This window comes from Leucopleurus acutus, assembly GCF_964270905.1.
Source record: "Leucopleurus acutus genome assembly, chromosome: 5".
Lineage (NCBI taxonomy): Eukaryota > Metazoa > Chordata > Mammalia > Artiodactyla > Delphinidae > Leucopleurus > Leucopleurus acutus.
Window position 1 is genome coordinate 136,402,597 of NC_139147.1, and position 15,869 is coordinate 136,418,465.

A 15,869-nucleotide genomic window follows, 5' to 3' on the forward strand; every position below is an offset into this window, starting at 1 on the left:
GACAGAACCAAGGGAAGCCACACATCTTGTTTGTTGACATATGCCAAGGTTATAACAAAAGTGAAAAGAAATGACCGTTAAGCCTATGAAGAAATAACGCCAATATGGAAAGTTCAGAGGAGGAGTCTAATTATGAAAATTATCAACGGTTAGTTCAGAAGAAAATTTCATGAAACTCTTTGGCATCTTCAATTGATACAAGGAAAAATTACTTCAATGAGGAGGAGCTGAAATGTGTATGGTGAGAATAACCGAGGAAGAAAGCCAACAAGTTGTCATGAAAAGGCAACATTAAGAGCTAAAAATAGATGTGGACGGACTGAAGATAAATTAAGAAAATAATAGTGAGACAGGCTGGGACCCGGGACCTGGGACCCTTTGCTGCAGGGCTTGCACCTGGACAAACGTCTCCTCAAGTAACAAAATACAAAGAAACTATAAGGGACTAAAATTAACTGCGTGCATATCCAGCTGGGGCAAATTATGGACAACAAGATACAAAAAGACCAAAACCCAACTGCAACTTCTGAAGAGCAGGGAGCAAAAACAGGGTGTTGGGAGCAAAAGCAGGATACTGCACATGCCCTCTGCACTCAGCACCACCAAAGGGGTGGGCAAACCACCTAAGCCACGCCTCCTACCCGACCCCCTGTGCACACCCCTCCCCTCACCCCATATGAGGAACCAGCTCTCTCCTCCTCAGGGAGCGAGCAAGATGGGAACCTGTTCTTTGTTCTTTTTTTTTTTTTTTAACATCTTTATTGGAGTATAATTGCTTTACAATGGTGTGTTAGTTTCTGCTTTATAACAAAGTGAATCAGCTAATCAGCTATATGTATACATATATCCCCATATCCCCTCCCTCTTGTGTCTCCCTCCCACCCTCCCTATCCCACCCCTCTAGGTGGTCACACAGCAACAAGCTGATCTCCCTGTGCTATGCGGCTGCTTCCCACTAGCTATCTATTTGACATTTGGTAGTGTATATATGTCCACGCCACTCTTTCACTTTGTTCCAGCTTACCCTTCCCCCTCCCCATGTCCTCAAGTCCATTCTCTACGTCTGTGTCTTTATTTCTGTCCTGCCCTTAGGTTCTTCATAACTACTCTTTTTTTTTTTTAGATTCCATATATACGTGTTAGCGTACAGTATTTGTTTTTCTCTTTCTGACTTACTTCACTCTGTATTACATACTCTAGGTCCATCCACCTCCTTATGAATAACTCAATTGCATTTCTTTTTATGGCTGAGTAATATTCCATTGTATATATGTGCCACATCTTCTTTATCCATTCATCTGTCGATGGATGCTTAGGTTGCTTCCATGTCCTGGCTATTGTAAATAGAGCTGCAATGAACATTGTGGTACATGACTCTTTTTGAATTATGGTTTTCTCAGGGTATATGCCCAGTAGTGGGATTGCTGGGTCGTATAGTTCTAGTTTTAGTTTTTTAAGGAACCTCCATACTGTTCTCCATAGTGGCTGTATCAATTTACATTCCCACCAACAGTGCAAGAGGATTCCCTTTTCTCCACACCCTCCTGCTTCAGCAGGGGTTCCAATAAAGCCTTGCCTGAATTTCTTGTCTGGTCTCTGATCAATTTCTATTGATTAAGGAGGCCAAGAACCCTGGTTGGTAACAAGAGCATGATTTAAGATGCTATTGGAGGTCAAAAGGAGCAGAATTTATGTCAAGTACAAACTTGGGATCCTTTACCAGAGTGCAAAGGAAAAAATCACAGATGTGAAAGTTACAAAAGAGATATAACTATACAGAATAGAAAGCTGAAAGAAATACTGTAGAGTAATTAGAATTCATGAAGAAAAGCTAAAGAAATACAATGGAAGAAAATGCCAAAGATATTAGTGAAAAAGAAAATTACAAACTAAATAAAACTCAGAAATCATAGGCTAATAATTTGTGGGGGGAAAAATCACTGAAACCGTACCCACAAATGTCTTATTCTGTGTGGTAATTAAAAAAAAATGTCTCCAAGTTCTCTTATAATCCTCCCTTCAAGAGGTGGATCTTACTTCCCTTTACCTTCAGTGTAAACCAGATTTAGTGGCATCCTTCTAAAAAATAAATAAAATAAGGTGGAAATGGCAGTGTGTGACTTAAGAGACTAGGATATAAAAGGCACCAGTTTCTTGTTTTCTCTTTCTCTCCCAACCTGCCCCCCCATCACTTGTTTTGTGGGAAGTCAGATGCCCTGCATGGAGGTTCCCATGGTAAGGAACTGAGGCATCCTGATGACACCCAGAAAGGAACTACGGCTTCCAGTCAACAACCAGCAGCCATGAGTGAGCTATCTTAGAAGCAAATTCTCCTGCCTCAGGCAAGCCTTCAGCTGCCTACAACCCTAGATGACAACTAGGCTGCAACCTCACCAGTGACACTGAGTCAAAATTACCCAGCTAAGCCTCTACTGGATTCTGGCCCACAGAACTGATAACAAATGTTTGTTGTTTTAAGCTTCTAAATTTGGGGGTAATTTTTTACACAGAAATAGATAGCTAACACACACTGGTGCCATTTTTGAATTATGAATTTATTACATGCTAACACAAAAATCATCATATATCATTTTATATCTATCTATCTATCTATATATATATATATAATATATGAAAAACAGTTATGTGCTGATAATAAGCAGGTACTGTACCTAAAAAATTACTTGAGAACAAAAATAAAAACAGCCTTAGACTTCTCTTCTACAACACTATATGGAAGATATTAGTAAAGGAATATCTACTGAATTTGGAGAAAACATTCTGACTTGATGATTTTATCCAGAGCCAAGACAGTCTTAGAGATCCAAGAGTTCTTAAAATATACCAATCACATGTCCTTCTTGGAAAAAATAATGATATTTTCCAAATCACTTAGTGAAGAAACAAAAAGCTCAAGGAAAGAGGGAAACGGATACAAGATATAGTCAGCACTGCCGATGACTGTATCAATAAATATAAAGCATTATGATATTATTAAAAACTAGCTACTAAATAATTATAATTGTCAAGAATTGTTTTCAAAATTGAAGATATATAGTAACTGAAAAAAAAGTAACTATAGTAATGGACATCTAAAACCCCAGATTATATTAAGAAAAATTGAGAAGTGAGGTCTAGGGCAGGAGGTGTACTGAACTCTTTTACTTATGAAGGGGTGGGGAGAAACTCAAAATTTGCTGTTTCACTAAGATTTTTGAAGATTAGAGAAAAATAGATTAAATATTAATTTTGAAACTATTAAATATAACCAATGATATAATTAAAATCAGAACCTATCTTTACATACCTGGGAAATGATGAAATATGAAAACATAGCTTATATAACAAAAGTAAGAAAAGAGTGGAAAAATGAGAAAGCATAAAATAGATTGTACAAAATAAGGTGATAGATTTAAAAGTCAATAAGTAGTAACAAAGATTATAAATAAATTAAATCTCCACATGAAAAGCCAAGATTTTTTACTGGGTCAAAAACAAAATCCCGCTATATACCCACAATGATGCACATCAAAAACTGACACAAAGTGTGCCATTAAGCATGAAAGTACAGGTAAAAATATATTTAATGAATGCTAGTCAAAGGAAACAATGTTGAGGGGCCAATATTAGACAAAGTAGAATTCTGTGCTACAGGTAAAGGAGTTGCTTGTCTTGAAAGGTCATTTTATATTAAAAAAAGTTATATTTGACAGAGAAAATATAAAAATCATAAACTTTCCTCTACCAAATAAAATTACAGCTACACATATGAAGTGGACATTCTTATAAATAAAATGGAATTACAGATGTATTAAGTGCAAGTTTTAAACTTTTTCCCTAAAGTTGATAAAAAAAGAAAAAGGGACAAAAAGTAAGGAAAATATAGTATAATTTGGGACACCAAAATCATAAATAATAAAAGAAAGAATTAGAAGTTTTGACTTTTTAAAATTTAATATTTATATGACAAAATAACACAATAAACAAATCATCAACTTGGAGAGAAGCTTGGAACATATTTCACAAAAGGATAATACTCCTACAAATTCAAATTTAAAAAAGAACATATAAAATAATGAAAACAGAAAAAAAGGGAAAATCATATACTGGTAACGATAGGAAGCAGACGTTGCAATTATCAAGCAGATCATAAAAACATCTTTGTTGAAGAAAATAAAAAACCAAGAGTTCAGAGATTGAGTGCAGAGTGGAGAAATTTTACTGCCAAAGGTGAAATCCAGTTACAGAGTCTAGGCTCTGGGGAACAGGAGCCACGCTAGAGAAATTGGGGAAGGTCTTCTGGAGACAGAGCACTGCACATACCTGTTCTCATATTAAGAAAGCAGCATCTCTGAGTGTTGTCGATTAGCTGGTGATGAACTGGACTGGGTTAAATAAGCACTGGCTGGCTGCAAGCAGGGGGCCCATCTTTGGATTATGGCATCCACCTGCCTCTGCTCCATATGTGAGGTGTCCAGATGGAAATTTCTACTTCCCAGCAGGTGAGGTGACCAGGTCAGGGCTTGTCAATTTCATACTGTTAATTTTTTTTGGTATGCGGGCCTCTCACTGTTGTGGCCTCTCCCGTTGTGGAGCACAGGCTCCGGACACGCAGGCTCAGCGGCCATGGCTCACGGGCCCAGCCGCTCCGCGGCATGTGGGATCCTCCCGGACCGGGGCACGAACCCATGTCCCCCGCATCGGCAGGCGGACTCTCAACCACTGCACCACCAGGGAAGCCGCTGTTAATTGTTTTTTTAAATGAGCAGCTATACTTTTATAATCAGAAAAGATAATAAATATGCAGTTGAGTCTTGAACAACGTGGGGGTTAGGGGTGCCGGCTCTCTAAGCAATGGAAAAAACAAGTATAACTTACAGTGGGCCCTTCATATCCTGGGTTCTGCATCTGTGAATTCAACCAACAAGATCTTGTAGTACTGTAGTGTGTATCTACTGAAAAATATCCGTGTAAACGTAGATCTCTGCAAACTCCTCTTGTTTTAATTGGTCAAATGTATTTCTATTTTGAAAACAAAAGGTATATTTTGAATCAAATTGAAACATGAAACCATGAAGCAACTCAGAACGACCTTAAAGAAAATAATGTAATGTGAAGGAAATACCTTTTTTGCATTCTAAAACCATCACTCATATTTCCTAATTTTGAGGGATAGGTTTAGGACTAAGTTAAGGAAAATACTGCCGTGCCTCAATGGGAGCCCCTTTTTCATTGCAGGTAGACTATTCCAAGGCTGTTGCAGCAAAAGGCAAGAAGAGCATCATATCTTGATACATTTCAGTGTCCTCTGACTTGATGGACTGGTGCAGAAGTGGGGAATAAATTCCTAGGAGCTCCTGACTCAGTTGAGATCTAATAACACCAAGTCAGCGTAACTATGTGGGTGTACTGGAGGGTAAGTTGATTAACCCAAAGAGCTTCTTTCTAAGGCAAGTTGTAAGCTCACTAAAAAGCCAAAAACTTAGAACCTGAAACACATGTTCTAAAGGGAATCCAAGTATGGCCCCAAGCCAGTGGAACTGGTTTTCCATGGAAGGTTTCAACACCTGTAAATCATATGTGGTACATTGTATTTTTGTACAAAATATGTTCTGCTCCCTCCACCCCAACTTCAGGAAGATTACACTCATATCCTCGTGTTTCTATAGCCAAGAAGCAGGTCAAGAGAGCTTCTCAGCCCCCAAGGAGAACCAGTTCCCCAAGGTATGTATATGTAGTCAATGGGGAAGATGGAAAGGAAAGGACCTCCCAGAGATAGAACCAAGAGCCATGGAGAATATTGGACTGAGCATCTACTGCAGGGGCAGAACCAGGACTTGCTCAAGGAATATTTTCTAGTGCCATGGGTCAGGGTCCTGGCTAGCATGTCTAGTGGGCTTTCACCATTGTTATGGATGAATCAGTGGCTGCCGTGGACTTCCCACTCACTCCTTTTCCAAAAGGCTCTGCTTATTATGGTTATCCTGTCACTGATTCCTTTTTCGCTCATAATCTCCAGATCAGAAGAAGCCACATGCAGAACGGGGGTAGAGACTAGCACAAGAATTCTGGGGTTTTGAGTCTGATCCTTTGATTGGAGGAGACTTCCATGTTGTCTCCTTTAGGGAGAGACTGAGTGTATTTTGCATGCACAAGAGAAGGAAGAAAATATTTGTGACCAAGATAGAAGACCATGGTAAGATTGTATTATTGTTCAAAATATTTGCTGTCCTTTCCCGTGGTTGAATTACACATTCATGCTCTATTGAAGTCAGTTTCTGTCATGATACATGAGCAGAAGATCCATGCGCCACCACTGAACAGAACTTTTAAGAACCACTGCATGGCTTCGGCCATGCTCTCTTTTTCCTGTGCCATGATCCATCTCCTTAAGGTCTGCTTCACCATCTTGGAAATGGGAGTCAGGGCACAGACCTGCAGCCAACCCATGATGAGCATATACAATAATTTCAAAGTAAATCTCATTGGAAACCAATATGATTTTCTAGTCATAAAATGACAGATACAGGATACACATTATCTGATTAAAGTGAATGTTATCTGATTAAAGATATTTAGGGTCTCAGCGAACTTCCCTCACCCTTGCATTAAACAGCTGTTTGTCTCTCTAAATTCCCTTTTATTTAAAAATGAAAATATATGAATTTTCCTCTGAGTATACCTTTGACCACAGTGCACAGTTACAAATACACAGTGTTGTCACCACTATTTTCTAAGTATTTTTGAAATTGTACTTTTTTTTTCCTCTTTAGCACAAAAGTTGTTTTTACATTTTTTGAGTAGGTGGGGCTTTAAATTTTTAACGTCAATGAATTTCTATTTTCTCTGCATTGAAATTCAGAGCCTGTATAAGTTTGGCTTTTTAGAAGTAGTAAAGATCCTCTGATTCATATATTTTATATGTGTTCTATAGTTGCCTAAAGTAATTGTATTTTCTGAAAGGTCTAAAGATTAATGCATATATAACATTAACTCTATTCAATTATAGAAATTATATTGCATGGATCCCATACATCATTATTTACTTTTTACTTGCATTGTCCGTTTAAGGCTGAATGGGTTAAGTTGTTTGGTAAAATAATGTTTTGTATATTATTCCTTGAATTTCCAAAAACTTATCTCTATTTCTGTTGATGCACGGTTTTTCAATAATAATACTTCACACTAGTGATACCTAATATTTATTGGGCACTGACAAAGTACTAAGGATCTTACATTTTTGTTTCCTGTTATTTATAATTTCTTTTTTATTCCTTTGTTTTCTGCATTTTTCTATATGAACTGAATTCTCTCTCTGTCGCTCCTCTTTTAAGAAAATATTCAACCTGATTTTAATTCAAGTAGAAATTCCCTTTACATTTTTAATTGAGATGTTTCTAATTTAAAATGCAATATTCATATTGAAAAATATGAAATCACCAGGGTCAAGAAAATCCAAGAAGAGGAAACATGGGAGAGGGGACTCACAGCAATTAAGCTTTATTATAATGATATTATCATTTAGAAATAGCGATAATAATATCAAAAAGCACAATTCACAGAGCACTTTTAACATGCTCAGCATTTTACATAACTATATTCCCTAATCATCATATCAACCCTCTAGTACCAATATGATTACCTGCAATTTCAGGTGAGGAAACTGAGGCTCAGAAAATTTAGGTAACTTTTTTCAAATCATACACTAGCAAGTGGTTGAGTCAGGATTTGTACCTAAGTCTGATTCATAGATGTGTGATTTTAATGTACTGAGCATCTATATTGAATACACTGTTACTGGGGGAAAAATTAAGCAGTTTTGTTTTCCAAGTAGTACATGATTGATTTATCTATCTAAGATGCCTCTAGAAGAAAATGTACAGCATTATAATTCATCTTTATATAAAATGCATGTTTCATAAGAATTATAGACTTTTGTGAATTAGAACGAATACGTTTATAGTGCTCTCCATCATTTGCTAAATATAAACCTTAAACATTCTTTCCTGAATTCTTTATCCAGCATTTTACCACCTGGTGGAACCGTCAGCTCCTGAGTGAATATTCCAAGTTTTCACACGTGTAAGAATACGTTAAAATATTTGTGCAGTATTCTTGTTGCTCATCCCCCGCCCCACCTGCACACACTTATTTTCCAGAAATACATCTGAATAAAAAAGATGGTTTTTTTTTTCCTTAATTTATTTGGTAAGCTGTTTTTGTACAAAGGTCCCACGTAAAACACATTGCCCCAAATCAATGTCCTCCAAGCTTCCCCCTAACCACTGAACTGCAGCCTTATATGCATGTGTGTCTCCATCAACTTGACCTTGTTAACAGGATAAACTAAGAGTCATTCTTCTTGGATTTTGGGTCCAAGGATAATAAATGTGAATCTCTGCCTACTCAACATTTCAGTAGGAAAGAAGGCAAATCGCTTGTATTTTTTCATGTCGTGTTTGAGAAGAGGAAGGCAAATATAAATCAGTCGCTGTATAAAGTACAATTGGTTCAGCTTCTCTAAGAGAAACACCTCCCCCCAAAAAAATGTAGCTTAAATACTCTTGGAATTTTTTTTTATGTATAATAGTTGGAGCTCTTGTAGCAGCTCTGCTTCATGAAGTTGTCCATGGTGTTCTTCATGTTTGTTCAACCTTCATGCCTAGGTATTGGCTTCATGAGAATGGCTTATGGTCCACATTAATTTCAAGTGGAAAAGAGGGGGAAAAAAAGGACACATTCTTTCCTCTCAAGACTGCAACCTTGAGGCTGCACAAGCCACACCTTCTCACATCCCATTGGCCAGACCTAGCTGCAAGGGAGGCTAGGAAGGTAGATTGATTTGGGGTGGTCATGTATCACCAGTGGTACGTTGGAAAGCAACTTAGCCTAAGATGAAAAGGGTCCTGGTGATTGGTTCACAACAACGTGAATGTACTTAGCACTACTGAACTGTGCACTTAAAATTGGTTAAGATGGTGAATTTTATGTGATGTGTATCTTACCACAATAAAACAAAATAAAACAAAAAACAGTGTCTTAGCCTGGAAGTTAAGAGACATGAATTCCATTTATGCCATAATTAACTCTGTGAACTTGGGTGATTTTAATATTACTGAATCTGAATCTATACAATGAAACTATTTTAGATTTTTTAGGCATAACCCATTTTAACTCTACATTAGCTATTTATCTTAAGTAAAAGTGAATTTATTGGAAAAATGAACAGGAAATTGCACAGTCAGGAGGGACAAGAGAACTGGGTAAAAGAATGACCACTATGTTCACACACCAGGTACAGTCTTGTCCACACCACCATCATGATGTTAACTCTGACTGCTCCCTGTGTTCTTATTGTTCACATTAAAAGTCGTAAGTCATGTATTTCTCCAAAGAAGACATGTGAAAAGATTCCCAACATTGCTAATTATTAGAGAAATGCAAATCAAAACTACAATGAGGTAACACCTCAGTCAGAGGCAGTCAGAATGGCCATCATCAAAGTCTTCAAATAATAAATCCTGGAGAGGATGTGGTGAAAAGGGAACCCTCCTACGCTGTTGGTGGGAATGTAAATTGGTATAGGACTGTAGAAAACAGTATAGAGTTTCCTCAAAAAACTTAAAATAAAGTTACCATATGATCCAGCAATCCCACTCCTGGGCATATATCCAGAAAAAACTTTAGTTCGAAAAGACACATGCACCCCTATGTTCATAGCAGAACTACTTACAATAGCCAAGGTATGGAAGCAGCCTAAATGTCCATTGACAGATGAACAGATAAACAAAATGTGGTACATATATATAATGGAATACTACTCAGCCATAAAAAAGAACAAAATAATGCCATTTGCAGTGACATGGATGGACCTAGAGATTGTCATATTAAGTGAAGTAAGTCAGAAAGAGAAAGACAAATATCGTATGATATCATTTATATGTGGAAGGTAAAATATGGCACAAATGAACATATCTATGAAACAGAAACAAACTCACAGACATAGAGAACAGACTTGTGGTTGCCAAGGGGGAGGGTGGATGGGGGAGAGATGAACCGTGAGTTTGGGACTAGCAGATGTAAACTATTATATATAGAATGAATGAATAACAAGGTCCTACTGTATAGCACAGGGAACTATATTCAATATCCTGTGATAAACCATAATGGAAAAGAATATGAAAACCTGAATCACCTTGCTGTACACCAGAAACCAAGCAACACAATGTTGTAAATCAACTATACTTCAATAAAATAAATTTTAAAAAAATTGTAAGTCATGGAAGAGATTGTCCCCACTGGCCCAGCTAGATCTGTCTGCCCAGGACAAGAAGAGGATGCACCTGGCCCCTTTGGGCTCCTCATAGAAAACAGGCAATTCCTTTGACCCATACCACTCATCACGAAGGGAAAGGCACAGGGGGACCAGATGCTTAAGGGTCAAAACACCAATACCCACTCTTTCTTTGTTCTTGAAATTCTCTCTGTGAGCTTCTATCACACCAGGTTCTCCTAGTTTTTCTCCTACTTCTGAAACATTCTTCCTTCTCTCAGGCTTTGCTTTCTCTCCCTGATTCTGAAAGCTCTGACTTCTTCAAGGCTCTTCTGTTAACCTCTTCTTTTCTTTATCAATATACCCTCATATCCTTGCTCAATATTTCAACTCCTAATTCTGCCGATGGACCCCACAAATCTCTGTCAACTGTCTGACTTCTCTTGTAGTCCAGATGCACATATATCACTGCCAACTGGACCTACGACATCTTAACTTCATGATGTCCAGAACCACTTCCTCAGCTTCCTCCCTCATGATCTTCCTCTTTTGGGTTGTGTTTTGTTTTGGGGAAAATTATGCTCAGAGACTAAGACTGCCTTTGCCAATATTTTAGTTAACACAGGTTGACTGTGAGAATTGTTACGAATTCCACAAGCCAGTAGCATACAGGATAATGTCTCTTACTTAATAAACCAATAAAGAAATAACACAATCCAAACCAATGAACCAATGATAGATTAATTACATGATTGCTCCAGGCAGAGGGGAGAGGACAGGAGTAAAGCCCAAATTTAACTGAGGTGAAACTTTCCTTGAGTTGGTTCTCCAGAGAGTCAGTTTAGCCAATCAGGAGCTGACGTCCAGCTGCGGGTGAAATTTAAAGTCCCTGTTGCTAAAGCACGTTGCTAGGGAAGAAGGCTCCAGTGGTGGCTGGCAAGATGAGCTTTTCTTCCAGCCACTGTATGGTTCGCACCACTTGTCCACGCAGGAGCTAATGCCCCAAGGTCTTTGGAGAGCTATTTAGATGAGCCAAGAGTCACCTTGTCCAGATCGAACACCCTAGAGAGTTCTCACAATCTCTGGGTGTTTACAGGTTAACGGTCCCCTCCCACACTTGCTTCTTCATATGTTCTTATCCCCAAGCCCCCAGCAGCGGCCCCCAGCAGCTGAGCTCCTGAGTGTTGCTGGGCAATCACAGGTGCCATGAAAGTTGTTTTATATCAAAACAACTTTACAATCAGGGAACCGCTCAGAAAAGGAAGTTTGAGCCACAGCACCTGTGTTACAGACAATCTGGGGATAAAAGGCACTGTGGAAGCCACTAGAAAAAGAAGGATGGAAGAAATCAGACTTTCAGGTGAATCTAAACAATGCTTCTGGAAGCCAGAGCAGTCACTGATATGATGATAACACTCTCCCTCTCATTGACCAGAACCAGAAATCAGATAAGAAACCTGGTCGGAAAGCAATTCAGATGAGCAGTATGGGATCAAACATAAAATCATTAGATAACAACTTTTCCACATGGAATGAGAGTGGGGACCACAATAGAACACTGGATTGATCTGGGATCTAGGCGAAATGGAGCCATTGAAGGGAACACCCCCGATACAGAAGATTTAGCATCACTCTCTCTGCTACATCTGGGCTTATAATATATGTACTTTTGGTTTTTGGTGGTGAAAAAAAAAAACTTTACAAGTTCATTTTTTGCTATAAACAAATGGATTTGAAGTCATTTCACACCCACTACACCCCAGGTTGCCTACCTTGGTAAATGGCAGTAAAACCCACCTTGCTTCCAAGGCATGGAAATTATGTTAACCTAGCTCTCTTCATGGTTACCCACGTCCAACCAACCACCATGTCTTGTGGATTGAACCTCTGAGATATTTCCTGCACCGTCACTTGCTCTTAACCCACACTGTCAAGCCCTTGTCCTCTTCATAAAGGTGACTGGAGTTGGTGTCCAAATCAAACCAGAGAAACTGACCATTATTGTTACTTATAAAACAGTATGTTTTAGAGCTGCAATCACAACATATGCTTATACTGAAGAAAATTCCCAATAAAAATTAAAATTATTTACTGTATTACATGGCTGTGTTTTAACTTTTTGTGTATTTCTTTTAGCATGGTAACTTCAAAAAATCAGAGCAAAAGTCACATTAGATGTCATAGTTATGTGGATACATTGATTTAATATGTGAAATCAGTTTTAGATTATTACCATTTTTTAATCTTGGAGATATTCCAGCTCCACTGATTGAAACTTCATAACTTATTTGATAGGTTGAATCATATCTGATTGTTTAAAGGAGCTTTTTGGAATAGAACTTGACCAACATCATTCAAGTTTTCCCCTGACCATGGCTGTCAGCACTCAGTGTTTTCATTCTTTTATAGAATTCATTGTTTTAAAACTGGAAATACCAAAGGTCAGATTTTTTGTGGCAGCCCTAAGTCTGAAGGAATTATTCTGTGACTTAAATTACTGCCATTTAAAACAAAATTAAAAGATACCGATGCATTTTTTTTTCTATGTGGAGTTAAGAAGGAAGTCATTTCTCAGTACAGATAGAACAGTCTATGTTGTCAACAGGCAATGCTTTCATTAAATATCCAAGAAACAGCTATTTCAATGTAAATGCTCCAGATGGCTTCATCACAGCCTTCCCACCCCTCCACACTCTCCCTTGTTACTTATGCAAGTCTTTTTATATACACACCAATGTGCCCGTTTATCCCCCCAAGGGCTGATGCTTTTTAATAAGTGTAAAGGGGTATTTTTCTGATTTGACTTGGGATCCAGGTGGCAACTGGTGAGAACAACACTCACGCCCAAGGCACCATGAGTCTCAGGTGGCAGCCACTGAAATTCACGGGCATCTTCACTTTGTGACCAGTTGAGAAGGGAAGAATTTAGATGATGATAGAGTCCAGAAAATGCAGAGAGGAGATGGTGCTCTGGAAGAGATGATGATGCATTTAAGACTTACCCTGCTCTCGGGTCTGGGAGTGGGTTGGTAAGGTGAAGTGTCTGAGAGCTACAATCAGATCTTCATGTACTTTCATGAGGGACTTGGTGAAGCTCTGGGAAGAAGCAAGTCTGCTTCAGGTGTAGGTGACAGCGTGACATGGAGTTCTCCATGGCAATGGCAAGAGCCGTTCTCCCTTCCTTTGCAGTCTGCTATGACATATCAAAGACCAGTAGCTCTGGGAGCATAGAAGACAGACTTTTTCAAGGTGTGAAAAAGTCACACCTTGGCAGGAGTGACATTTGGGAGTGGGTATTTGAGACACAGTTGTCCAGAGCACACTGCCTAGTTTGTCAGCTCATACATGGGTATAAATACTTAACTTGACAGTAGCCAATTAGACCAGAAGCTTGCTGTAAATCACTGATGTACCAGTACCTGCCAGGTAAAGATCAGCCCTTTGGGGACTCCCGGAGATACTCAGAGGAGATTTTGAAAGAGGAAGAATGTTCCAGTGTGGGCAGACAGGGCAAGAACAAGAACTTTGGGTTCCTGAAATTTCATTGGCCTCTACAAACCGAGGAGGTCTTGGTTATATTAGCATTACAAAGGGATCCAGTTTTAGTGAAAAGAAATACAAATTTACCTTCGGAATGTCAGCTGCCACCCTGAGAATGGGGGCGGGGATGCTTTTTTTTTCTTTTTTTAACAAGCAGAAGTAACCTTAACCATATGATTTAGGGAGCAGTGCTTTGAACTAAGCGATTACTAATAGAGTAGCCTTCAAATAACTTTAGTATGTGAGCGAATAGAATGTTTAATAAAGAACTCTATGTGATGCCAAGAATACATTCTTTCATAATATAATGGGATTTCATCAATCAATTCTGGCAAGCAGACCAAGTATTGTGTAGAATTTCAGAATCAAAATTAAAGCATTACAGGTCTAAGAAAAACCTGTTCTTTCACTAAGACAGTCCCTTTCCTTGTGAACTATGGTCTAGTGCAGAAATTTTTAATAGTTTTGTTTTAGGACATTTAGAAATAACAGCAAAAAAAGAGAAACTTTTTGCTCAAAAATTTCCTGGTGTAATTTCTCAACGACATTCTTTTGTTTCCCAACGTGCGGGACTTATGAACAATTTGCTCGGTTCTGTATGTATTTAGGCATAGATTTGCTTAATCTATCACTAGGTTCTAGGGCCCTGGGACACTCCTTCAATATCTACCCCCCAGGCTTCAACACCTTGTTTTGTTCTAAGGTGAAAAGGAGGGCTTCCGTTTATACCAATGACCCAACAGGAGGACATTATGATAGAAAATATATTTGTGGAATTGTCAATAACTGAGAATCTTTGGTGGCAGTGTGGGAATATTTCAGTCAAAATAGTCAAGGAGATTTTGGTTGAAGTTTTATTTCTGGAAACTTATCTATAAATTCTGGTCTGGATTCTATCACAAATTAACCGCATAATGTAATTAATGTCTCTGGGCCTCAGTTTCCTGATAGAGAAATTGATTTAAATAATGTTTTGTAAAGAACAAATTATGGGAAACACAAATCCTATGAGTTGCTGCTTTTCAAAAGGGGCCTATAATCCAAACAGGTTTAAAAATATGTCATATCAACAGCCATTTCTCAAGTCTATGTGGCCATTATCAGAAGTCAGCCAACTTACTTAATCATGGAAACCTTTTTCAGGTTACCACCTATTAAAATCCAGATAAAGCACATTAGGAAAGCCTAGATTAAATGATCCATATGCCCGTTCCCAGCTAAGAAAATCCTTTAAAAATAATATTTCTAGACTTCATGAAAATTATTGCTAAATGACAAAATCATAAAACAAAATTATAAGTACGCTAGACTTTAATAAAAGGAAGACATCTTCATTCTTATGGACCAATAGTAAGGAAATGCACAAAATTGATAACAATCCTAGTAAGGTGATAACATTAGGCTTTTATCTTTCAAAATCACTTTTTTTGTCAATATGTTTTTGTAATTAAAAAATAATTTTTGCACAGAAATGAAAATGTTCTCTCTTTTTCTAGGAAATAGTATCATTCTGCTAATGTCATCTGCTAGTGTCATTCTGTTCTTTTTAGGTCATTCTTTGATTATCAAACTTTTGGCTCTTCTTAGTGGGGTGTAGCTACCATAAATAAATGGACATTTCCAGTCACATTTCAGTGACTGTTGCTTCAAGAAGTAGTCGTTAGCCTGTGAGAGCAGGAAACAATCACACACACACTTGTATGTATCCCTTGTGCCTACTCCCTTGGGACGCTTAGCCAAACCATTCAACCACTATGTGGCTTTGTCCACTGAACTAGAAAAGAACACTCCTGACCTTATCATCATGACCCACATTCATAACCAGTCCTGTCTGTCAAGGCCAAATTGATTTGTGCATTCACCTGGATGTGCTGATACAATCTTACTGGTTCCTCTCTGCTACTGAACTTTAGATGGAGAAATGGGGTTTAGAATATTCCTTCAAATAAAACTTGTTGAAAAATGGAAAAAGTTTACATTAGTTAAATTTCTGTTTTCAGTGATGCCAAAAAAATTCTTTGATTGCAGTTTTAGCTGTTCCATGTATTGTCCTTTG